The sequence below is a fragment of the Saccopteryx leptura genome, chromosome 7, assembly GCF_036850995.1.
Source record: "Saccopteryx leptura isolate mSacLep1 chromosome 7, mSacLep1_pri_phased_curated, whole genome shotgun sequence".
Taxonomy (NCBI): Eukaryota; Metazoa; Chordata; class Mammalia; order Chiroptera; family Emballonuridae; genus Saccopteryx; species Saccopteryx leptura.
In genome coordinates, this window is record NC_089509.1 from 13,553,976 (window position 1) to 13,581,526 (window position 27,551).

General features: G+C 37.4%; 1 non-coding gene across 1 annotated transcript; it reads right to left on the bottom strand.

The window, feature by feature from the left end:
- Positions 1-15,969: 15,969 nt before the first annotated feature.
- Positions 15,970-16,103, bottom strand: LOC136379264 (small nucleolar RNA SNORA42/SNORA80 family). The gene has a single exon (XR_010746745.1). It is a non-coding gene; the product is annotated as a small nucleolar RNA SNORA42/SNORA80 family (small nucleolar RNA).
- Between the last annotated feature and the right edge of the window lie 11,448 nt (positions 16,104-27,551).

Here is a 27,551-nt window from a genome sequence, read left to right on the forward strand (position 1 = left end):
CTGAGAATGCCTAGTCAATCTAGAAATTAAGACTAGTATGTTGACCTGGTCACGGCATACAGGAGAAATAACCATCTGCTTCTCCACTCTTTACCTCCTGCAGCCATGGCTCTAATGGCTCAACCTAGTTGGCCCCAGGTGCTGAGGATGGCTTCATGGCCTTGCCTCAGGCACTGAAATAGCTCAGTTGCTGAGCAATGGAGCAATGGCCCCAGTTGGGTAGAGCATCGCCCTGTAAGGGATTTGCCAGGTGGATCCTGGTTGGGGCATATGTGAGAATCTGTCTCTCTGCCTCCCTGCTTCCCCACTTCTCACTTAATAAAAAAGATAGGTATGTTGATTTTGAGATGCTCTTCAGATGCCTATGAATGTCTCTTTCTTTCTCTCTCTCTCTGTATCTCTCTGACTCTGTATCTCTGTCTCTGTCTCTCTCACACACATACACATACATTCACTTATAAATCTACTTATCATAAATTCTCCCACAGAGTCTTTGGCACATACAAACAGCTTAATTCATGTTTACTGAATAATGGAGGAACCACACAACAAATTTATAAAAGTGGAGTTTTTTGGGGTTTTTTTTGGTCCTAAAATAAACACTCTCAACATTTACTATCAAATGACTGGGTTTAAAGCAGACAGTAAAATGAGAGACTTGTTTATTACAAAATGTAAATAAACTTTATGCATCATAGCCTGACTTTGGCCAAGTATCTTTGTTTCCTTATTGCTCCTGTTCACATAATCTTCAGCCTACATTTCTCTTTTTCTACTTTCCTCTGACCGGCTGTTTAAATGGCTTTATGATATATTTCTGATATATTTTTATCACCTGCCTTTATCTTTTTCTGTTGCTCTTTTTTTCATTTTGTTTTAACTTTTCTGTCTGCTCTTCATGTAGCTTCTTTTTGCTTTTAGAATTGCCCCCAAATCAAGAATCATTTTAATGAGAACATAGAAAGAAAAATCAGAGTCTGTTTTTCTAAAAAGTTGTCAGCATCTGGTTCTCAAGTGTAAGATTTAGGTTTTTCTACTATACTAGTGTACACATCACCAATACTGTATCACACAGTATTCAAACTTTGGGGGAAAATAGCAAAAAATAATTTTAGCATTTTATGAGGGAGGAAAAAAAACATATTTTTACATTTCATAGGTTGTGAGTTCTTAGTTTTTTGTACTTAATTTTTTTACTTAGACAGTTGTATGTGATAGCTTTCTAGACAGAGTTGTATCTGCAGAGTGTAAAGGTCTATCTTGTTTGCCTTTCTTCAATGGACTTTGCCATCTATGTCTCATGATGCTGTCTATGATAGCGTTACATTGAAAAGAGGAATTCTGAAATGGATAATAAAATTTTGGATTTGATGGTCCATGGATTTGCAGGCCATTTTATTCAAGATTCAAAGGTCATTGTGCCTAAAATATTAATCAAACTCTTGGTTTTGTACTACCTGCATATAAAACTGAATAAATGGATTTTTTTTCAGTTACAGTTGACATTCAATATAACCTTATGTTAGTTTCAGGGACACAGCATGGTAGAAACCTATATAATTTACAGTGATTTCCCAAATAAGTCTAGTACTCACCTGGCATCATATATAGTTATTAAAATATTATTGACTATATTCTTTATGCTGAACTCTACATCCCCATGACTATTTTGTAATTATCAATTTGTACTTCTTAAGCCATTTAGACTTTTCACCCAGCCCTCAAACATCCCTCCAATCTGGTAATATTGTGTTTGTTCTCTGTATCTTTAAGGTTCTTTCTGTTTTGTGTCTTCATTTATTTTGTATGGTATTTTTATTTCTTTGTTTGACTTATTTTACTTAACATAGCACTTTCTAGGTCTATCCATGTTGTTGCAAATAGTATGGCTTAGTAATGCTCCAATGTGTGTGTGTGTGTGTGTATATAGATATAGATAGATATAGATGATATAGATATAGATATATAGATAGATGTAGATATATCACATTTTCTTTATCTAGCTGTCTGTTGGTGGGCACTTAAGTTGTTCTCATATCTTGACTATTGTAAGTAGTTCTTCAATGAACATAAGGGTACATTAACTTTTAGAATTAGTATTTTGAATGTCTTTGAATAAGTACCTAGAAGTGAAATTGCTGGGTCATCTGAGATAAGTATTGTTACAGCAACTTTTGTTGTTTCCAGTTGCATGAAATACCTTTACATCGCTTTACTTTCACTCAGTGCGTGTATGTAGATCTGAAGGGAGTCTCTTGTAGGCAGCACCTGTCTGGATCTTGTTTTGTTTTGTTTTTTTTCATTCAGCCACCATATGTCTTTGGACTGAAGCATTTAATCCATTTACATTTAAGGTTGCAGTGTTTTCATTTCTGAATGGCTTTTTTTAATGATATCTATGTCCTTTCTTTGTGATACTATCTCATTGTTGAAGTTTTCACTGAGTTCCCTAAGCATCTTTATACCCAGTGTTTTGAATTCTGTATCTGTTAGATTGTTTGTTTCCATTTTGTAAGTTATTGTTCTGGGGTTTCCCCTGCTCTTTCACTTTGGACATGTTTCTTTGTCTCTCCATTTGGGCTGGCTCTCCGTGTTTATTTCTGTGGATTAGACAGACCTGATACTTCTTTCTGTCTGGCAGGGAGGCCGTATGTAGTCGGTGTCCTGTGAAGCCCACTGGTCCCATTTCTCTGAGCACCTGCGCTGTGTGCTCCAGGACTGTTTCCTGTGCGGGTTGTGTGCACCCTCCTGTTATAGTTGAGCCTTGATTGCTGTTGGAATTTTGGTGAATGGGGTTGACCCTTAAGCTGAGTGACTATAAGGATTAGCCATGAGCTTCTGTGAGGGGGCTAATCCCATGGAATGGATTTGCACCTGCAGGCTCTGTTGCCTGATGATATCTCCTTTTAGGTGTGCTGCTTGTGAATCTAGCTGGCTAGGGCTCTGATGCTGTGTACCAGGTGTTTTGGTTCTGGGGCCTCTTGGGAAGAGCTCTGGTACAGGCTCTGGTCAGCTGATGCCTTTGACTGGCTCAGCATCACCTTGTAGGAGCTATAAAACAACCTGGGTTGATAGCTAGCTGCCTGTAATGGACCTGGAGGAGTATGGGAGAGGCCATGCTGGGGACCAAGGCTGACTGCTGCCAGCACCAGTTCTGATAATACTTAGCAAATGTCACAGGGCATCATGAGGGCTGCTACCACATACCAGAAGCCTGTAAGGCTCAGCCAGTGTTAGAGCCTTGGAAGTTCACAAGTTGGATGAGGCAGGGTCTCAGGTCCTCACCAGGGCACAGCAAGTGGTATTCACCAGGCTAATGCAGGTTCAGACTGGTCTAAGTGAAGGAAGAGCTGAACACAGAAAAGATGGTTCCTGTCTGCTGGCTGTGCTGGAGAACACTCGGCACAAAGACAATAACAGCTGCCTCTCTAGCCCTCACCCTTAAGTCACGAAACTCAGCTTCTCACTGTATGTCTCTGGTGACCCCCAAAACAACTAACTAAAAATTGGAAAATGCCCCAAATCACTTGTAAGGCAGAGATCTTAGACAGGTAGGTGAATGGATGAGTAGATGGATGAATAATCAGAAAGGCAATGGATACAAAAAAGAGCCACAGTGAGACATATGTGTGCATTTCTGTGTTGTGTGCGGAAAATATTGTACTACTTTTAGCTAGTATATGAGTTTAAGATATGAGTTCTATTTCAAATTATATGTTATTGTTATATCTAAATCAAATAACTAGTTTGACTCTTTCTTCCCTTGCATAATCTATAGAAACAAATTGGTTGCAAGAATATAAATTTAAAACCACTTTCAATCAAGTAAAACATGAAATCTGTCAAAAATATGGTGTGGTCAGATGGACATTTAATAACCTACTGATTCACTAAATAATTCATTTCTCAAAATTTGTTATGATATTGTGTAAACACACTTTGAATCTCAGATGCTACCCCTGTTGAGATTTATAACAAAAGATAGGTGATGTTGATAAACTTTATATGGGAACAAGAGCAAAAGATTCAGAATCACACAAACTCAATATAAATCACAGTTCTACCTCTTATTATATATCCAGTTTTCTAAATTCCCTCAAATAGTTTTCCACAATTCTCTACTTGTGTAAAATGAGAATATTAAAGAGCACCTCACAGGCTTATTTTGAGAAATGAGAACTCCTGCAGAATGAATTATAAACATCTTATGACTGGTAGGTATTATAGTAATTCTAGCATTTTTCTATGTCTCATTGAAACCTTAACTGGAACTCAGTTCACAACTGTCACACTCATGAAATAAATCTGATCATTTTCAAAGTTTCAGCAGATCATGCACTTTTCAATCACTGCTTGAAGTGAAGCACGGAGGATGTTGCCATTATTGCAAAACTCTTTTTAAGAAAATGCAAAATGTTCAGTCTTGATACAACTATGTGCATTTCATCAGTAACCTACTGGAGGGAAGAGAGTGCAACTTACTTCTGATGGAGACAGAGAACTAACTCATAGAAACATAGAAGGCTCTGAATTGTTTTTTTAAGAATAAAAAAATAGAAAAAAGTAAGGATACAGAGCACTTAAAATGTATTATCATAGCCTAGAATTTCAGGAAGAAGGAATAGATGTTAAAACTAAATAATAATATTAATTAAACCCCTATATTTTCAGAGTTTCTATGAGTAACAAAGCATTTACATATATTGCCTCATTAAATTGTCACTGAGCTATATGTCAGATGCAATTATACCTATTTTACATGTGAAAAAAAATAAGATTAAAAAACCAAGTTTCTTTCTCAAGGTCATGTGAACAATAAGCAGGTAGAATTCACTATCCTGCACTTGCTTCACAAAAGCTCAGGAAGCAGCTATATCAATGTAGGGTGGAATGTTAACTGAGTGACTGCTGATTAAAATAAGGACAACGGCTTCTTAGAGACTGTTCACTGTTTCACCTCTAAGTTTCTCTATGGACTTACTGCAGTCGGATACCTTACTTTTATCCCAGCATCTAACTTCTCCATAGCTGTGAGCCTTCACACTTGAACACTGCTACTAATACTGATCCAGTGGTGGGATTCAAGTAATTTAACAGCTGTTTTCTCTGCCCTAATGACCGTTTTAAGTATAAAAAAATATATATACCTAAAGGTAGTTTATTATTTCATGCATTTAATACTTAACTAAGAACACTAAAAGAGGTACACAAAGCTAGATTATGTAATAAGAGTTTTAAAATACTAATGAAAACATATCAAATAATACCTGACAAAAAACAATAAAACTGTTATTTAAGATATTTCCATATTGCTTCTTGATCGGCATCCTCACTTGCAATTTTTTTCACCTATGGACAGAATGAACATTACTATGGGTGCTTAGAATATGCTGTTGTGCAGATGAATGTTAAAAAAGAGTAAGGAATGTAAGTTTGTGATTTCCACATTGGGCGGCTGCCCAGGCCCCACCTTAGAGAGAACTTTGATTACAAGTGCCATTTTACAACCAGTTCGCTGAACTCAACAAAAAATTAGGTATTGGTCTGCTGAACTGGTGCTGGCTGGCTGCATCCTGCCACTGTACTAATCTAAAATTCCCTTCCGAAAAAATTCAAGGAAAATGTGCAGGTCCTGAGGTGGCTGTGAGGAGGTAGAGAAACTTATTTCCTAAGCATGGAGACAACATCCAAAAAAGGGCACAAAAACTGGGAGAAAAACTGAGCTCAGCAGACAGTCTGTCTGAGCATTCATCCAGCGGGGTTGGTCAAATGTACAGTCATAACCACACCAGCATCACCAGCAGCTCTGGTTTGTCCAAGTTCCTGCGGACTAGTGAGGTCAGGTGTGCAAGAGGCCAGGCAGCAAGGAAGAAGGTAGAAAACTGCCATCCACTTCCCATTGTGTTGCAGAGGCAACTTCATAAAAAACCCAGGGGCATTTTATTTTTCTAGACTAAAGTAAGGAAAAAATGCAATATTTTAAAGAAATGGATTGTTTATAGATCTAGAAGCTCTACTGGACATACTAGAAGCTAAATTCATGTCTGTTTAAAGTCAGGCACAAAGAAGGAAAAGTGATAGACTTTGGACACAGATGGATCTAGGTGAGAATTAGTTCTGACAATTTCTAGTTCTGGAAGATATGAGATGGTTACACCCCCTCTTGACCCTCAGTAACTTTACTTTAAAAAGGGCATAATAATATGTATCTAGCAAAATTATTATAATAATTAACTGCTATATCATATTTATTATAATGGATAGGCATAGGCACACTAAAGCAGTAGTCATTACTATCGTTGTCATTAGCTATTAAAGTACAATTTGAAATGCAGACAAGTGGACAAGTCACAAGTGTATAGCTAGATAAGTTATCACAGGGAACAAGAACACACTCATATAACCACCACCTATATGAAAACAAAATCAACTCTCCTGCAGCCTCCCAACCAACTCAGATGTAATCATAATTCTGACTTTTAATATGAGAAATAAGTTTTGCATGTTTTTGAAACTTTTAAAAATGTAGAAATCTGTCTTCTTTTATATTTAGCTTCTCTCACAAAACATTACACATATGAGATCTATGTTATTGCATGTAACAGTAGACCATTCATTTTTATTACTATATTTTGTTTCTAACAAATATTTATACTGTCAGTGAACATTTGAAATAATTCCAGTTTTTAGCTGTTTACAAATACTGTTGCCTTGAAAATTTCTCTTACTTGTCCTGTCACCTATGTACATAGTTCTATTCTCTATAAATTTAAGTATGATATTTCTGGTCAGAGCATATGTATATTTAATGTTAGATAATGGCGTAAGGCAATTTAAATAGGAATTCTTCCATTTGCCCTCCCACCAACATCTTATGAGAGTGCCTATTTTTTGTGACCTTAGCAACACTTGGTATTTTCAATTGTTTTAAGAAGTAAGCCATTTCTAGTGGGTATATAATGACATCTCATGGGATTTTAATTTGCATTTCACTGATAACTAATAATGTTGAGCTCCTTTTAATATATTTCTTGCCATTTTAATATTTTCTTATGTATTGTGACAGTTGAAATATACAAATCTTTCTTATTTTTCTTATTTTTTTTCCTAATTCTTGCTGGTTTGTTACTTTTTTTATATATTAAGATACAAATAATTTGCCAATTGAAAAAATATTAATAAGGTGGTATTTTACTACTCTCATTGATGCCTGAACATGTGACCTCTGTCAAATGCTCCTTGCCACACTAATATTCAAGAAATTGTTGTAAGTAAATTTATCTAAGATCTAAGATACCAGAGCATCTCACTCAAGACTATATACTAAGATAAGCCACTGAAAACTTTGAATTTCCAAAAGGAAAATAAAATTTATAACTTGCATACACTTATGGGATTTAAAATTTTTCTCTTATAAATTATTTCTATGGTATAAGACGCTGATTTTTACGTGTGGTAGTAGTCTAGTCTCTACTCAGCTTTATATGTTATATGCATACTAGATGACAGAGTCACCTTGGTCTGTGTATGGCAGAAACAAAAACATTTTGAGATTTATGCTATGTTATATTATACCGAGAAGAAAATCGTATTCATATATGGGCTTCAAATAGTTTGGAGAAGTTTCAAAGAGCACATTTTAATTTGGATAACATATACTAGAAATTTCTAAAGTTATGCCTGTTTTATGTCAAATAGTGCTTTTAAGAGGTTCTACAGTAAAGATCTGTTTCACTGCCATTTTATATATCTTTTAAAAATCCCTTTCTTTTTTCTTTATCTTTTTCTTTCTTTTCCTCTCTTTCTTTCTTTCTTTCTTTCTTTCTTTCTTTCTTTCTTTCTTTCTTTCTTTCTTTCTTTCTTTCTTTCTCTCTCTCTCTCTCTCTCTCTCTCTCTCTCTCTCTTTCTTTCTTTCTTTCTTTCTTTCTTTCTTTCTTTCTTTCTTTCTTTCCTCTCCTTCTCCCCACCCCCACTACCCCTTCTTCCTTCCCTTCTCCTTCTCCCCCCTGACATTTCCTCTTTGCCTGAATTTCCAATTGAATCTACCTGAAATAAAAAAAACGAGTTTGTTGTATTATATATCAATAAATACATTTCATCTTTTTTTTTTTTTGTGGACTCACTATAGGTTGGAGATAGAATCAGAATTACGATTTCACACAGAAAGTAATCCTTCTACATTAAATTATTTTTGTGGATTATCTGAGAGCACACAGAAAATGGATAGAAGACTTTAATGTAAGACCTGAAACCATAAAACCCCCAGAAGAAAACATAGGCAGGAAGCTCCTTGATATCAGTGTTGGTGATGATAATTTGGATTTGACAATAAAAGCAAGGCAACAAAAGAGAACATAAATAAGTGAACTACTTCAAACTAAAAAGCTTCTGTACAGCAAAGGCATTATCCACAAAACAGAAAGGCAACTACTGGATGGGATAAATTATATATCTGATAAGGAGTTAATATCTAAAATATATAAAGGACTCATGCAAATCAATAGCAAAAGAACAAACAATCCAATTTTAAAAAGGGCAGAAGATTTGAGTAGACATTTTTCAAAGAAGCCATATAGTAACAGGTACATAAAAAGATGCTCAACATCACTAAACATCAGGAATAATGCAAATTAAAGCTAAAATGAAATATTGCTTCACCCCTTTCAGAATGTCTATTCTCAGAAAGACAAGGCTAGACAAATGTTAGTGAGGACCTGGAGAAGCGAATTCTTTGTGTACTATTGGGGGGAATGGGAATTGGTGCAGCCAACATAATGAATAGTATAGAAGTTCCTCAAAAAATTAAAACAGAACTATCATATGATCCAGCAATTTTACCTTTTGGTATTACTCTGAAGAAAACAAAAATACTAACACAAAAGCATGTCTGTACTCCCATGTTAATTGCAGCATTATTTACATTAGCCAAAACATGTAAACAGGCTATGTCCACTGATGGATGAATGGATAAAGAAATTGTGGTATATACACATACAATGGAATATTATTTAGACATAAAAACAATCAAATGTTGCCATCTGTGACAATATGTATGGACCTTGAAGGTATTATGCTAAGTGAAATAAATCAAACAGAGAAAGATAAATATTAGATGATCTTACTTTTATGTGAAATTCAAAAATTAAAAAAAAAACAACAAACAAAACAGAATGAGCTTATAAATACAGAAAACAGATTGGCGGTTGCCAGAGGGGGACAATGGGTGTGGGTGCTCAAAATGTACAAAATAAGTAAGACATGGGGATAATGCACAGTACCACATTGAATATTTAAATTCTCTAAGAGAGTACGTCTTAAAAGTTCTCATCATAATAAAAAAAATGTTTAACTATGTAGAATGACAGATGTTAACTAGAATTATGAGGTGATTATTACTCAATGTATACAAATATTGAATCATATTGTACACCTAAAACTAATATGATATTGTATATAAACTACCTATATGTCAATTAAAAAAAGAAAAATAATTTCTAAATTAAAACAAGTATACAAAAATGCACACACACACAAATATGTGCATGCTCTCATACTGTAAAATACTCAGCCACTTGCAAACTTCTATTCCCAAAATAATGTACATTGAAGTATAAATGTTTTTTAATGACAAATTAAAGGACATAAAAGAAATAAAGGTGCCATATATCTGATGCCCCCATGGGTGAGCCAATACCCAATTTTTTGACTATTCAATAGCAATACATAAAAACTCTATCCTTGAAGCCTACAATTTCCATAACAAAGGAAAGGATAGCTTTTCTTTTTAGAGAGCTTCTTCAAACCTTGTTTCTTTACCACTCAAGGTCATATCTGCCCTCAACTATTGCACTTATTCTTGTTCCTCTGAGTCTGTAAAGTCTTCCTGAAGCTTTTAAGTACCAACAGGTTTCTCTGGCAGATGTGCTCTATGTTTGCAATCAGTACCCATACAAATTGAACAGTCTGATGCTTTTGAATGCTACAGATGGAAGATCTTTTTATTCATTTTTCTATGCAAAACACTGAAGGGCAATTTAGTTAAGTTAGAGATATAAACCCTAACATTTATTTTATATTGGATTATAATTTCTGAAAGTCAACTGTAAATGATAATTAAATTAAAAAGCAAACAATTCATTGTGTGTTAAAACTGTTCTAACTGCTTTGCCAACATATCTCTTCTAAGATTCATAATAGCTCTAGGAGTTAGGAGAGGAGTTTGGATTCTAATCTTAATTAAGATAATCTTCATGTGTGATCTCACACAAGAAATTTAACCTCTTTGGGTCTTGGTTTCCCAGTATGTATTAGTTATCTGTTGCTACATAACCAATCATCTCAAAGTTAATGTCTGAGAACAACAGATACTTATTATACTACAGGATATCTGGTGTCACAAACCCAAGACAGGCTCAGGTTCTCTACTTTTGAGATGTTGGCCAGGGCTTCAGACACCTTGAAGGCCTGACCTGAGCTGGGAATGCATCTTCAAGCTCATTCAGATGGTTGTTGGAAGACTGCTTCAGTTCCCGTCACCCGCGCTGTAGAGGCCTCAGCTCCTGACCACACTGCCCCCTCCACAGGCCCTCCATGGCACGCGGGCCGGCCCCCCTCCGCGGGCCCGCCACGGCACGCGGGCCGGCCCCCCTCCGCGGGCCCGCCACGGCACGCGGGCCGGCCCCCTCCGCAGGCCCCCTCCGCAGGCCCCCTCCGCAGGCCCCCTCCGCAGGCCCGCCACAGCACGCGGGCTGGCCCCCTCCGCAGGCCCGCCACGGCACGCCGGCCGGCCCCCTCCGCAGGCCCCCTCCGCAGGCCCCCTCCGCAGGCCCGCCACAGCACGCGGGCTGGCTTCCTCCGCCATGAGTGATCCCAGAGAGTGTGAGGCCGAGAGAAGCATCGGCTCCCTCTCGTAACCTCGAGACTGAAGTATCACTTCCTCATTTCTCACTAGCTTTTCTCTATTTAAAGAAGCAAGTTACTAAGTACAGTCCACACTTAAGTAGAGGGAAATTAGGCCCTACTCTTGAGGTGGCATATCATAGAATTAAACTATCATACTATCTTTAAAATTTAATTGGGTGAGAACTGTGGTTTGAGTTCAGTGAGTCCTTAAAATCCCCAAAATCTTGCAAAAATGGGTTTTAAGATTTCTAAAAGCCAACAAACCATGTCTCCCTTTTAGTGATACATGTGAATGGTGGCCTACTTGATGACATATTGAAAGTCAGAGCCAGGCTTTTTTTATTATGGGCCTTACTTAGAGAAAGTGTTACTACTAGCAGTAATAATAGTAGTAGTATTTCATTGGGAGCTCGGTAAATTTTCACCTATGTTTACACCATGTAACTACCAGGTAGATCATGACATAGAACATTTTCAATATGCCCAAAGGCCTTCTCGTGTCTCTTACTAGACACCATTGTCTTCCAAAGATAACCACTATTTTGACATCTGTCACTACAGATTAGTTTTGCTTGTGTTTAAACTTCTTTTACATAGAATTAAACCATGACTGTTTATTTATCTGTCCTATTTAGATCAAGACACTTTATTTATAAGTGTAATGAGTGGTTTTTCTGAGTCCAGACAGAAGGTCATTTGATCAAAATACAGCTTATGTAGGTGTTTAGAATTCTTCTCACAAATATTTACTACTTAAGATACCAGGCATATACTTTCTGGCAGTAGCATGGTGAGTAGTGTCTTTGGGCACTAAAGTAAACATCTGGATTTTTTCTTTAAAATAAAGATATTTATTGTGTCTTTCCTATGTGCCAGGCATTGAAATACATGGTTGAAATAGAAGCATCCATAAGTATGGTTTGAATTCAAAAGCAGCTCCAGCTTACTGATACAGAGCCAGTAATAACAAATATTACACCTAATATTATGGAAGTAGGCAGATTGAGAACAGAAACCCTAACTGTCTAGATGGGAGAGGCAGAGGATGTTTGAACTGTGCCTTTCAGGTTCCATCGGAGTAACTTGGAGTTCAACAAAAAGACAAGGGTTATATTAAAGAAAAATATGCAGTAACTATACAAATTTGCATAAAAATAGGCATAACATATTTTAGAGATGGCATGGGTGAAATGGTGAGGGGGGAAGTGTGGCTGCCGAGGCGAGTGGTGTGCGGATCATGTGTGCACCATGGCTGTGAGTTTCTGTTTTCCCATGGAGGCCATCATGAAGCCTTTGGAAGGTTTAAAAAAAAAAGTGGCATGATCAGATTGGCTTGAAAATAATTCCGCCAGCAATTTAGATGAGTTAGAAAAAGCACAATACAGAAACAGGAGGGCCAGAAAGCTGGAAAATGATGATGTGCGTAAGAGATAAGAAGGGCCTAGACTTGCTCGCAAGTGGGCGTTAAATGGAGGAAAGGCATCTCAGAGATGTTCCTGAGGGTTCCCCAGTCCTGACGGCAGCACTACTGGGTCCTTTGCTTCCTTCCCTGGGAGACTTTGCAGGCAGAACTCTCATGTCTCACAGATGGTCTTCCCAGCCATCTTTGAACCCTGAGATTTCCCAGATGGCATTCTAGAGGACCCCAAGTCTATTGACATTGCACAGACAATTGTGTTAGTTACAGGCATACACATTGTGTTAGTTACAGGCATTCACACTGTGGAGGTGGGGATGTGCTTTTCCTAAGCTGAGGCTTATGACTCACATTTAAGATCATTGCTTAAAAGACCATTAATATGTTGAGTCAAAAGAGAGGTTTATGTAAGTTACTGTGTAACCAAGACTTGTTATTTACCAAACAATTTAGAAATCTATAATACCTAAATGTATTTTGTGTCTATGCCAATAAAATGAGAATGTTAAGAGTAAGAATTTTGCCTGACCATGCAGTGGTGCTGTGGTTAGAGCATCAGCCTGGGACACTGAGGACCCAGGTTCAAAACCCCAAGGTTGCTGGCTTGAGCACTGGCTCATATAGCTTGGGCATGGGCTCATCCAACTTGAGCAAGAGGTTTCTGGCTTGAGCATGGAATTATAGATATGATTCCTTGAACTCAAGGTTTCTGGCTTGTGCAAGGGTCACTGGTTCAGCTGGAGCCTTCTGGTCAAGGCACATATGAGAAAACAACCAATGAACAACTAAGGTGTAACAACTCTGAGTTGATGCTTCTCATCTCTCTCCCTTCCTGTCTGTCTTTCCTTGTCTTTCCCTCTCTCTCTCATGCGTGTGCACTAAAGAAAAAAAAGAGTAGGGATTTTACTTATCTGTACTTAAACTCCTAAACTAGCATAGTGCCTGGCAGGTATTTGTTGTTCAACATCTTATAGAATGCCTAAATTTAGTAACCAAACTACAAACAGCTTCTCAAGAATGGGGATGTTAATACAGTATAAAATGAGAGTTAAGCTAAAGTAAAGTAGTAAAGTACAGAATTGACATACTCGATACTTTGTGATACAGAGTAAGAATTCAGTACATAGCAGATGTTAATTGTATTAGCCTTGCCTTCAATACCACACATAAATGCCCATTTAACAATATCTATAAGATAATCATTAAACCCTGAATAAGCATAATGATAATAATTTTCCTAACATTGATTTTAAAAATGCTGCAAATGATATGAGCCAAAATTGCTGTCAGGAATAAATGGTAGAAAGAAAAGTTTTTGATTACTTTTAATTATCTTTTGATCTTCCCTTCACCAGGCTTTTATTCTCTCTATAATAAAAAATATAATGAGGAAAAACTGAGTCAAGGTATTAAATCAAAATGAAGCAGTTATATAAAATTCTGTCTAGAGAATTCATTCACATCACATAAACATTTTTGATTCTATCAGTTATAAATGTTAAAAATTCCTTCCCTACAGAACAGTCTGAACAAAATAGTCTCTAGAAAGTTTCCAAAGAAGCTGAAAAAACAAAGGGAGCAAATACACTAATGTAACACTGTTAGTGACAGTTTAAGAAAAAAAATCCTTAAGACTAAATAAACACTAATATGAAGTGGGAGTCTTCTGCTATTCTTAGTTTAAGGAGACGAGGCCCTTCACAGGGCGTAGGCTCTCCTTCTTGAACCTCTTTGGTGTATGGGGACCAGTAGAACCCCATTCTCATGCCTGGCAGCAGAAACTGAGGGTATGCAACTTGAGCATCTTCCACAAAGTTCTTACCCATCTTTATCTTCTAGCTCTTATTTCCAGGATCTGTATTGATTCTTTCCCCAGCCTAATTAAAATGAGTAATTAACTAGAAACAATGAAATGACATCCTCCCAAGGCATGATATTAATTTTTTAAATGATTTCTTTCTAGCAGTACAACTTTTTTTTTAAAAAAGAATAAGTATCAGTTTATTTAATTTCTAATATTTATTATTCATATTAAGGGATTCTGTATTATTAAAAAATGTTACTTTAAGAGCCTTTCAATTCATTTGTCATTTTTTTGGTGAATACTGATATAATTTTCTTCAAAAATGTTAGGATAAGGGCAATTAACTCCCTAAAAATAAAAGGTGCCTGGGATCAAGACCAAGGGTAGTAAAATAAAAATGGTGTCCTGTCTAGATGACTTTGGGGCATGTTGTAATACACAGAATGGTGTTCTTAAACTACCTACTGGTTTTTGCTAGGATGAACAAATATTGTTTTGATAACCTTTTGTGTGTGTGTGTGGAATATGGATATCTTTAAGAAGTGACTGTAGGCAAAATGTATTTATAGATGCTTGTGCCCTCACCCCCCACATACATAGACCTGGCAGAAACAGTAGAGCAAAGAGAACAGAGACTGAGGTTGACCATTTCAGAGAGTCTGAGGGCTGGGGCATCACTCAGCCACATAGAAACCAGTCAGGAAGAGCTTGGTTGTCTGAGTAAAAGTACAGAATCAGACAGAAGCCAGAACCAACCAATTCAGGACCAACTGGGCAGCATGAATATGGGCACCAAGAAGAGATTTATTTGCACTGGATCCCATATTTTGTAGCAACTCTTCTAAATGTTTGAGGCTATTTGTTAGACACTTCTGTTCTAAAACTTTTCTAAACTTTAAAGTTCTTTTTTCTTAAAATACAACAAACCTTTCAAGTTCTCCACAAATCAAACAGATTTCTGATGAGACAAGACTGATGTAGTCATTGTGACTACACAGAATTTATCAGAATGACTTTATTTTCTTCAACTTTGCAAGTTCATCTTCAATGAAAATCCAGTGGTATGTGACCCTGTGTATTTGAATCTCAAAAGTTTGGAATATCAAGTAATGTCCTTTTTTTTATAGTCCTGGGGGCATCATCTGCCCATTTTTTGAATCTCTGGCTCTCACTTATTGGTACCGGTCATCTCAAGGGGACTATAATTTTTATTAGAACTCATTTTTGTTTGGAGTAGGTTTGTTTACTATTTGAGTACTATGTGCCCTGGTTGGGAGTGTTCCTGTAGAATAGTTTTAAATTTCTGTTTTCAGAATCCCAATCCTATCAGTATTATGGCTTTGACTGGTGTATAGTAAATCTGATCTCATTTCCATGCACAACACCAGGCAGGGAATTGTGCTTTCTCACGGGAAAGATTCTTCTTCTCAAGTAGAGAAGTAGACGGCAACCTTTTCTGTTATCTTTTATTTCTTGGCCAAGTTCATCTGAGTTCTTGTTTTATGGGCTAATGCTATTCTTTGAAAGGCCCAAATTATTTCCAGTTCCATACCTCACCCGGAAGCAAGGCTATGTATTTTCACCTCTTTAGGCTTTACTATCCTAGATATAGAGAACCCTTTCTCAGGTCTGGGTACTCTTTGGCAGCATAAGTCAACTACCTTGGCATTGACCTTGACCACAGCACTTATCAATTTCTCTTATTGTCTTTAAATTCTTTCAAATGTTGTTATTATTATTATTATTATTATTATTATTATAAATTAATGTTAGTGAATACACATAAGAATGGTTTGCCTGTAACCTGAAACATGATCCAATATTCTTTTATATTTATTTATTTTTTTCACGTGCAGCCTGCTTCAGTGCCTGCAGCCTATGGACAGAGGCTGAGCAATGGTTCAGAGCCACAGTTTGCTCTGGCATGGGGCACTATGAGAGACCCAGGGGGATGGGCCGGCCATAAATAAATGGTTTTTCATAACCATAACATTGACCTACCATATATTTTGTGCACTAGTGAAACCAATGTCTTTGCATAAAGGAGTGATAATTGTATTAGGCCCTAAATTAGGAAGTAACTTTTATGCAGATAAACTTTAACTGAGACTAATCAAATTGCAAACTGTAAATAAAGAAGGTAGAGGCTTACTTCACTTATGCAAAAGGTTGTCCCTGGATGTACTCACATGGTATCTATTTTCTACAGATGAACTGTTTCTTTGTTCATTCATTTATTAGGACAGTCTTTCTGGAAATATTTATCCATAGCTATGATTGTGTTAGGTACTGTTGTAGTGATCTAAAGAACAGAGATGAATAAGAATGTGTCGCTATTTACAAATTAAATCAAACACAGCAGTTAGGACACGAGAAGGAAGGAGACAGAAGGTGCTCAAGAAGGTCGGACATCATCCCTGCACTATAACATCAAAAAAAAAACCAAAAAAAAAAAAAACGCAGAAGAGGATGGGGCTGACCAGTGTTTGGAGGTAGGGAAGAGATATAGGTAGTCCAGGTATGATTCTGAAAGAATTTGTCAATAATAAAGCTGCTAGAAATTGGTATGCAAGGAACAGAGTCTGAACCAAGGCCCAGAAAGACTGAAAGTAAGTAGGGACCACAACATAATAAAGTTTAGAACACAAACAGGTTTAGCAATTCAAATGGAAAACATTAAGCAGAGGGCTGTATAATAAGACTGTGTTTTAGAAAGAATTTTTGTCTCCCATGACAATCAGACCCAAATATCTGACTACATGAACATGTGCTATCAGTTCCTTTCCTCATTTTGATCTCCATTGAGCAAAATTTGAAGACAACTTAGCCAGAAGTTACTATGGTATTCAACAGAGATTTTTTTCTCCTTTATATATATTTCTCAGGTAGCTCGGAGGTTACAGTGTATTCAAAGAGAATGTGGTGCGAGGTGAAACCAGGCAGTGTTCCTGACGTCGCCACTGTACTCATTTTCGTGTTGATACAGAGGGGAATCCAGAAGACTAAAACTTTGGCCATCTTGAAACCTTGAAAAAGAGAAATCAGAATCTGAGTGTGGAAGTCATATACAACAAATGGTAAAACGGCACTTTATCTACTCAGGTCTGAACTGTAGAAGAGAGGGAAAAGACGGACTCAATGACGTTTGCGGCAAATTATTCTGTCGTGAACTTTCTGATCAGTTTTTGCAATTGAGAGATGATTCTTTTTTCCTAAAAACCCATATTTCTGATACTTTTTAATCAAACAGATTCTCAGAGCCATCATCTGGGGTATTTCTTGAGTAATTGATCAGCATATTGAAATTCATGAAAACAACTTGAATGACATGGCCTGATATTTTTTCTCAATATAAAATGGGATAAGATTGAGACAGAGAACATGGGTTCTTAAACAGCCTCAATTCAAAGTATGAATATACTATTAAGAACTTTTTCTGCCCTGGCCAGATAGCTCAGTTGGTAAGAGCATTGTCTGCAAGTGCAGAGGGTGCTGGTTTGATCCCCAGGCAGGACACATACAGGAGCAACTCAATGTTCCGCTCTCTCTCTCTTTCTCTCCCCCTTTTGCTCTTGCTGAAATCAATAAAATAAAATTTAAAAATCAATTTTTAAATAGAATTTTTTTCAAAACAATAACTGATTTTATTAATACCCTTTTAGAGTCACAGTATGCCTATGCTATATGATGCTGAAATTCATAGAACACTGAGCGGTGATGGCCCAGCCTGATTATATTAGAACGGCCTGTTTCTTAAGTTTGTCCTCAGTGAGAGCCAACATATTAAAATATACTTGTATGAGAAGAATAAAACATCTGCAGTGAGTCAGAGTAAGATGTCATGTTTCAAAAAAACAGCCAGCTCTGCAGGGCCCTCATGGACCATTCTTTAAAGTCTCAGCTAGGGAAATAAATAGGTTCAGATGGATTTTGCCTCTTCTAATCTCTTACATGATTATACATTAGCCCTGACAGAAGAGAAAGTGGGGAACAAGAAAGGAGACACGCTTCCTTAAAAAGTGTCCATTTAGAAGGGACTGGCAATATTCTGATGGTGAGATTTTTCACATCTCTTGACAATGGAAAAATATACTTCACAGCTTTTGCAGATGTCAACCTGCAAAGCTGCTGCAATTCATTTGGTGGTTCCCATACCATCAGGTGGAGTGAGCCAACACCCTGAGGGAATCCACTGAAACAGAAGTTGCTGAAAAACAACTAAAATGCCACTAAAATTTGTTTAAATTCCAGGCCTGTTCTTGGTGGCCCTCTGTGCCTCACAGAGATGTTTTATATGCATTAGGTGAGATTAATAATCTTGGTAGGACCCTTAATCTGGGAACTGTAAGAATTCTAAGAAATTCTCAACTTCTGTCCATTGTTTAAATTATTATTAATAAGCTTTATCTTTAGAGCAGATTTAAAGACTTCCTTATGTATCCTGAATCCCGTGTGTACATATTATTAAGTTTTTTAATCATTTCATATCTGTTTTTCTTCTTTCCTACTGAGGTTTTAATTTCTTGATTAGGAAAATCATGTCTTGAGCTTCTTGGCATCCCGTGTGTGGGAGGATCCTGGTGTGCTTGGTTGACTGGTCTGGATGCCAGGGCCTTAGAACCTCGAGATGATACTTGACCACGTGAAGCCACTTGATATGGTGAGAAAGGTATTGACTTTAGACTCACACATACCTGGGTTCGAATCCTGATCCTTTGATTTGTTAATAAATAAATTTAGCCTGACCTGTGGTGGCGCAGTGGATAAAGCGTCGACCTGGAAATGCTGAGGTCGCCGGTTCGAAACCCTGGGCTTGCCTGGTCAAGGCACATATGGGAGTTGATGCTTCCAGCTCCTCCCCCCTTCTCTCTCTCTGTCTCTCCTCTCTCTCTCTCTCTCTCTCCCTCTCCTCTCTAAAAAGAAATGAATAAATAAATAAAAATTAAAAAAAAAAATAAAAACAAGCTAAAAATAAATAAATAAATAAATAAATTTACTCCTGAGAGTCTCCTTTTGACCCTTGTAAAAATATCACTGCATTGCATAAGTTTTATAAGAGACTATCTGTACTGAGAGTTTGTATGTGATCCATCTAGTTCAGACTTCGGTAGTAACTTAGTCAACGTTCTCTTCCTCCTATTATTTTCTCCTATTTTGACTCTATTTAAGATTAATTTTACATCAGTTCTTTCCTGAACTTCACTTAATTTTATCTTGCTTAAGTATTCAATTAAAATGTAGAAATATATAAATTGATAGCATATATCAATCACTGAAGCTAGTAGGAAAAAAGAAAGTAAGATTGATAAAGAAAGATTATAGAGAAAGTAGAAGCAGGGTCATTAGAGTCACAGACAATGAGATATGTTCTTGACATTCAAACGTAGCTTTTAGGAGAAACATGTAGACCTCAGTATTATTACTACATTTCACCTTATGTTCTTGAACACTGGGGCCTTTGACATGATTATGCAAATATATGCAAATCTAGATGTTCCTGTAATCATAAGGGAATCTCTCAACCTTACCAAAAACCTTGTAATATCCCCCCATACTAAACTCATATTTCAAAAATACCTCTAGTTTTCATGTTATTGGCTTAGTTGGAAAAGAAAGAGTTGGGAGATTTGGCTTTTTATTTTGGGTCTTGTCACCTCCCTTCAAATCTGGGAAAAGCAGTCAGTCTTTGATGAAGCTTCATCTTTGGGGTGCTAGTGGTTTTGCTGTCTCTTTCACAGACTTGTTCCAAGGATCAAGCATAAAGCATACAAATGCTGCACAAAGATTATTATGTGCCGGATGCCAGGGTGAGTGGGCAACGGCCTGCTATAAGTTACAGGAATATGACCACTCTGAGGAGTAAAGGAAAGGCAAACTAGAGAAGAAATAAAGGACAAAAGAGGGCTGAAGGGGGATCAAAGCAATATTCACTCTAATAAGAAGTCCAAGAGGAATGATTTTAGAAAACACACGGTGTAAACTAATCCCAATTAGACTACAGAAGCTGAACAGTTCTGTTTACTCCAAAGACATATTTTACCCTGGTTTTTGATGAAAAGGAGATTGGGTAGTTTCATTGTAAAATTAGGTTTGCTTTTAAGAACAATAAATTTATGAAATAGGCTACAAACATGTCTTGGGAAGTGAGACACTGTAATGGTTGCTGATTAAACACAGTCAGTGACTAACCATTGGAGACAATTTCCCTCAGTAGGGAAAGAAATAATGTTGCAGGAAAGACATTGAGGAGGCAGAAGAAACTGACAGGATCAGAGTGATAAATGGAAATGTAGGCCATATGACTTTGAGAGCTAGAAAAACTGAGATTACAATAGTTGAAGAAAAGACATTGAAGAGCAGAGACATGATTGAAGTTCTTAGGATATTAAAGAGGATAGTAAAGGTCAATATAGATAAGCTTTGCCAATGATAATGACAAACACTGAAATTTAAGGGCACATTCTAAAAATAAGCAGTGGATAGAAGATTACTTTTTTGTTGTTCAGAAAACCTTTGCAGATTCTGTCCACTCCTAAATTATCTTTATTTTGTTGAACAATCATAACACAAGAAGGCATGGAGTCAAAAACATTATGCATCATTGTAAAACACACACACATACCCACAGAGATCAAATCATAATTGAAATAGTAATTCATATACTATTCCTGAGGCTGCATGTTTATTTCATCAGAGGACCAGTGACAAAAACATGAGTAATGTGTAGATTTGTTTATAAACCCTATGAATTTTGCTCCTTTAACATGATTTTGTGTTGGCTTCGGCCAAGAATCATGTGCATATTGCCATCATAAATCATGTGGGTTTACTTTTAAGTTCACTTATCATCTTGGGGGAGTTCAGAGTCAAGCAAGGGCCTGTTATAAATACTATGAGAGCACATGTCCTATTTGTTCACACCCTAGTCCGGACATCTTTATTATCTCCCTGATTGTTTTTCAGATCTACCCTGTCACTCCTTCTTTCTTCTTTTTAAATTTAATTTGTTTGTTTGTTTGTTTATTTATTTATTTATTTATATTTATTTTAGCAAGTGAGAAAGAGACTGAGAGAGAGGGACAGTCAGAAAGGGAGAGACATGAGGATCATCAATTCTTTGTTGCGGCACCTTAGTTGTTCATTGATTGCTTTCTCATATGTGCCTTGACCGGGGGGCTACAGCCAAGCTGGTGACCCCTCACTCAAGCTAGCAACCTCGGGGTTTTAAACCTGGGTCCTCTGCATCCCAGGTCGTTACTCTACCCACCGCACCACCACCTGGTTTGGCTACCCTGTCACTCTTTTAGGGCTCTGCCTTCATAGCAGGGTCTCACTTCCAGTGTTCCTCCTCTCTTGCTCTGGGCTGGTCTGCTGTGCATCAGGTTTTCTTCTCTTTCTCTTTGTAAAATTGAATCTATTGAGGTGGCACTGGTTGACAACATTATACAGGTTTCAGGTGCACAGTTCTATAGCACACCTCTGTACAGTGTATTGCATGTTTACCACCCCCATCAAGTGTTTGTCCGTCACCACTGATCCCCCTGTACTCTCTTCCACCTACCTCCCACCCCAGCAATCACCACACTGTTGTTCATACCCATGAGTATTTTCTCTTTGCTCAGTCCTTCCACCCTGCTCACCCAACCCCACGTCCCCTACAGCTGTCAGCCTGCTCTTTGTCTATGAGTCTGTTTCAATTTTCCTTGTTAGCTCATTTTGTTCATTAGATTCCACATATGAGTGGCATGTGGTACTTGTTTTTCTATGACTGGCTTATTTCACTCAGCCTAATACTAGCTTATTTCACTCAGCCTAATACTATCCAGGTCCATTTTAGTTGTTGTAAAAGATGGGATTTTCTTTTTAACAGCCAAGTAATATTCCATTATATACATATACCACAGCTTTTTTTACCCACTCATCTACTGATAGACACTTGGGCTGCTTCCATATTTTGGCTATAGTAAATAATGCTGCTGTTATTTCTCAGGTTTTCAATTACTTCTTCACTTTTGTCTTTGGGGATTTCCCTTAATTTCTAGTAGCTGGAAATTTATTAAAAGCTGGAAAGTTGCCCTGGCCGGTTGGCTCAGCGGTAGAGCGTCGGCCTAGCGTGCGGAGGACCCGGGTTCGATTCCCGGCCAGGGCACACAGGAGAAGCGCCCATTTGCTTCTCCACCCCTCTGCCGTGCCTTCCTCTCTGTCTCTCTCTTCCCCTCCCGCAGCCAAGGCTCCATTGGAGCAAAGATGGCCCGGGCGCTGGGGATGGCTCTGTGGCCTCTGCCTCAGGCGCTCGAGTGGCTCTGGTCGCAACATGGCGACGCCCAGGATGGGCAGAGCATCGCCCCCTGGTGGGCAGAGCGTCGCCCCTGGTGGGCGTGCCGGGTGGATCCCGGTTGGGCGCATGCGGGAGTCTGTCTGACTGTCTCTCCCTGTTTCTAGCTTCAGAAAAATGCAAAAAAAAAAAAAAAAAAAAAAAAAAAGCTGGAAAGTTATTAAACTTCTGTGAATCTTCCAGTAAATAAGATAAATGATAAAATAAAACTGATAATTTTACCCATTGTATGAATAGATTAGTAATGATAGAAAATTCATAAATGTCATTGCTTCAAATATGTACCTTTAAGACTAGATAAAAACAAAGCAAAAGAAACATGTCCTTGTATAGTCACTTCAGAGATTTTTTGGGGAAGGAAAAGACCTTCATCTACTTGTATCCTGATCTGTATGCATTAGTTTCATGGGAAGTTTTTCTATATCATGGCTGGTTTCTTTCTTCATATCCTATAGGCTCAGTTACTCACCTTCTAGCCATCCAATTTATAATTAATTTAGAAATCCCAAAGGATATGGCCATTAAGTATTTTCTGTCAGCATTCTTCCTGATGGATCCACTAATAGCCTCTAGGACATTCACTGGCAGAGTATCACTAGGGCCTTCCCATCTAATCTAGTCATTAGTGCCTCTGGGAGGAAAAACCAAATTATCCTCCTATAGATAGGATATAATTGTTGTCAAAGCTAACCCAGTTTTAATACTTCTATCACTTCCATTCTTCCAAAAATTTTTTTGGAACTCAGATCCCACTACCTTCTACCCACCCTGCTCTAGTGAAAGAGACAATATGTCCGAGTCTGCCTAAGACAATCCAAGCTTTCCAAATGTGGTCCTGACATAATCATTAAAGTGCTTCCTTTCCTGCTCAAAAGTGAAATGGTGTTGAAAGTAAATTATATGGTCATTGTAGTTCTACTAGTACAGTTCATAAGCAAAGCCTGACTAAAGAAATTATATGATTTTTTTCCCCTCATTGAGTCAGTCTTAGAGTGAAGCCATCCTCATTCTACTTGGTGTGCTCCAACATGTGTGCCCAGCTTCATGAATTCTTTCCATCAGCCAAGACTCCTTTCCTGCCAGGCAGAACCTTAGTCCGAGGCGCCGCATCAATCCTCAGCTATGTGTAGCCCCAGTGTATGGCTTCCGTGCACACATCCTGTGCCACTTTAGTTCACAGGATTCGATTTTTATTTTGAGTCTTAATACCTCAGTAGATGTGTTTATTTGTTTAACATTCTAATTTTTTTCCATCATGGAAACTGACTCTAAAAGCTAGCTAGTACCCGTCTTCCCAGGAAAGACGTGGATCCAAAAATTGGCCCCATATAAAAAAATATCAACTGATTACCTACTCCTGACTTTCACAGTGAATCTTTGTTTGAAATAAATCAGTATCCTCTGCTGATCCTAGTCTACTTGAGGCAATCATTTATTGGATCATGTTCAAGTTGGTTTGGTCTAATGTGAAACAGGAAATATCAGCATTCATAGTGTCTGTCATCACTCAGCCAAGTAAGTAGCAATTGGAACTGAATCTTTATGAACCCTTTATTTGGGTGGCCAGGAATCTGAGGAGATGGGGGGTGGTGTTTAATGCTCCCAAAGCCATCTCAACCTTCTATTCCAAGCCAATCTTTTCATAAGGGGAAGACAAGAGGAGGTAAGGGTTTTGAAATTTCAAGGGAGAATTAATTAGATCATAGTCAAAGTAAATTGGATCATAGTCAATGGGCACAAATCTGTCCTTGGAACACAAAGGCTTTGCTGCAGATCTCCTGGGGTACAAAAGTAGATTACTCTCAATCTCCTGGGACACAAAGGTGGATTGCTTGCACATCTCCTTAAGTCATGTAGGCCCTGCCCCATTCAGTTATCTCAGTTCCTGGAACAAAGCTTTTACTTGCATTAACCATTAAGCCTGTTGATTACGATTAAAGCCACGATTATTCAAGATACAATTTTAACTCTTGAGTTCCCCCTATGAAATGAATGTCTGCTTCAGACTATAGCTACCCCTAAAACTCCAAAACCAGCCTCACTGGACTGTCTACATTCCTTAGTCTTACTTGCTATCACTTTTTTCAGTGGGCTGAGAAGGATGGGGAACGGGTACCAGAATATCAGGAATTTAATTGAGTTAAACAATTGTTTTGACTGCTTTTACCTGCTTGATATACATATAATTAATTAATAGCTATTGTATTATGTTAAACAATTGCTTAAATTCGGTGTGCTTTTAAAAAGACGAGGTATATTGACAACTTCCTATTGAATCTGATGTGTGGTTCTAGGTTAGGTTCAGTACAGGACGCAGGACTAAACATGGCACATGCTCTATCCTCAGTCTGGGAGAGCAGCTTGTTACTCTAAGATATTTCGCATATGTAAAGCTGATTTTGTATGCCCATGGAGCAGATGCAAGTATGGATAAGGAAAGTTCATCTGCCAAAATTCTAGTCATAACTAAATGAGTCATTTATTGAGCTTAGTAAAAAAATCACTGTAAAACCACAAACTTGTCGAAGAAGTTGTTTAATAGCGTGACAATAAAATCCCTCTCCCTTATGTTGATTAGTTGGAGAAAAGCAACTGCAGAGCATAAATATTCTGTGACTGCTGTCCTCAAATACTGTTAGAGAATGAAAAACAATAGTCAACTTCTAACTAAGCAGAGTGACAACTGTTCTGGAATAAATCTATTTAAATGAAACTGAAGGCTTTAAATGTTGGGGATTTAAGGACCTTTTCTTTTCACTTCTTTTTTTTATTTAAGTGGATAAAAAGCGAGTACATTTCTAAAGTGTTGGAGGGGGGTTGCATTTATTTAAAATTTGAGATATTTGGTTAGCTGCTGAGGAGTGTGGGCCACAGAGCCGGAAATTTCTAAATGTGATTCCCGGTGCTGTGACTCAGTTTCCACATCCTGCCCAGACACGGGGCTGAAGCTACTTCCTCTTGCCCTCTCTATGCAGGCCTCTTTCTTGAGCAGTGGTTTCCTTAGTCCTCTCATTTCCTTCATTGCACTTCTTCTTCATTTCAAAGTTTGTTTTATTAATCTTTCAGCTGGAGACAACCCAGCCAAACCAAACCAAAAACAAACCAACAACAACAATACCCATCTTTTCATCCATTTAATTCCTAACTACTCTTCAAGGGCCAGCTTGCAAGGTATATATGCCTTTTGAATATTTTCAAGGGATTTCATTGAAACTGGTACTGGGCACTGATTTACTTAGGAAAACATTCATTTGCTGTTTGAACAGGCTTATTTGAACATCTGAAAGGGGTTTTCATAGAGAGGAGATATTACTCTAATTCAGCTTTACATAAACTTAGAGAGAACCACCAACCCCCCTCTCCCCCCGAAATGCTGTGTGGACCAGCAGATCTCTTGCATTTTTCATGCATAAAATTGCTTTTTTGACCGTGGGCCCTGAGTATGCAATGCCAGCCAAAAGTTTATTCAAGTTAATTTTTAAAATCCTACATCTTTTCTGAGTCTTTTTAGATTGATTAGAATTTTACATCATTTCTTCTGAACATTTACTATAAACAAGGACTTCAAATCTTTTAAATTTCTCCTGCTTGGCCTTATAGTCCTAAAATTGATTGTCTCTCAATGTAGGATAAAGAGAAGAGAACAAAAATACTATAAGTGGGAAGGAAAGGGGAAACTTTTGAATAAAGTGAAATAAAGTATTTTACAAAAAACAGAATATGTATGATAATTGATAAGCATCAGAATTTTTGTGAAAGGCTCTAAAGCAGTGGTCCCTAACCCCCAGGCCACGGACTAGTACCAGTCTGTGGGCCATTAGGTATCGGTCCGCAGAGAAAGAATAAATAACTTACATTATTTCCGTTTTATTTAAATTTAAGTCTGAATGATGTTTTATTTTTAAAAAATGACCAGATTCCCTCTGCTACATCCGTCTATGACTCACTCTTGATGCTTGTCTCGGTCATGTGACACATTTATCCATCCCACCCTAAAGGCCGGTCCGTGAAAATATTTTCTGACATTAAACCAGTCCGTGGCCCAAAAATGGTTGGGGACCACTGCTCTAAAGGGAAATCTTGGTATAATTAACAAAAATCACTAAATTGAGTTTATTTTTTTTGGATATTGTTTTAACTTTGAGCAAAAAATTAGTTCTCTTTAAACTTTTTTTTAAATTTATTGATTTTAGAGAGAGAGAAAGAGCAAGAGAGAGAAACATCAATGCTCTCCTATATGTACTCTGACTGGGAGTCAAATCTCAACCTCTGGGCTTAGGGACAAAGCTCTAACCAACAGAGCTATCTAGTCAGGGCAATAATTAGTTTTCAAAAGGCCTTATTATTTTGTTTTAATACCTTTTGTTGGTGATCACTAATAGAATTTGATACATAAAATAACTCATAAAAATATTATATGTGCTTAGCTGAAGTCCCTTATATTGATACTCCCTTCTATGGGATCTATCATCGCAGACTTATCTAAATCTAGAAACTTTGTAAGATCACAAGAAAACTATTTTCCAACTTAAATCCATCTCTGTCATCCCATATTTTAATAAAATGTGTTTACTTGCTATTTATCTGGATATTACGCATGTGGTAACTCATTATGCAATTTTGCAACCTTAAATATAATTGCTAAGATAAGGAATGATTTTATTAGATTGCAGTAAAATGAATTAATATCTGTTAATTATGAGGTAGATTTTTAGTAGTATACTTATCAAAATTATGTTACTAGAGTCATCATGTTGAAGCATTAATATATATATATATCTCATAATATTTAAAAACAGAGTAATCTTCCAAAATGTAATTAACATTAATGAAAATGTCTTCAAAATATTTGGTAAAATCTATAACTGCATTTAAATGAAGAGAAACAAGAAAAGGCTAAGAATGTATGAGCTAGGGAACAGTCAGCCCACGCTCAGAAAGATGAATGGCATGGTGAGGGGTGAAGCAATCTCCACTGATGGGATATGGCAGGTTCCGGGACCCAGAGGAAATCTGCTATGATCAGATGCAAAGATGTCTCATGGAAACCACTGAAATATGCCTCTAGCATCTGTTGAACTGACATAAGGCAG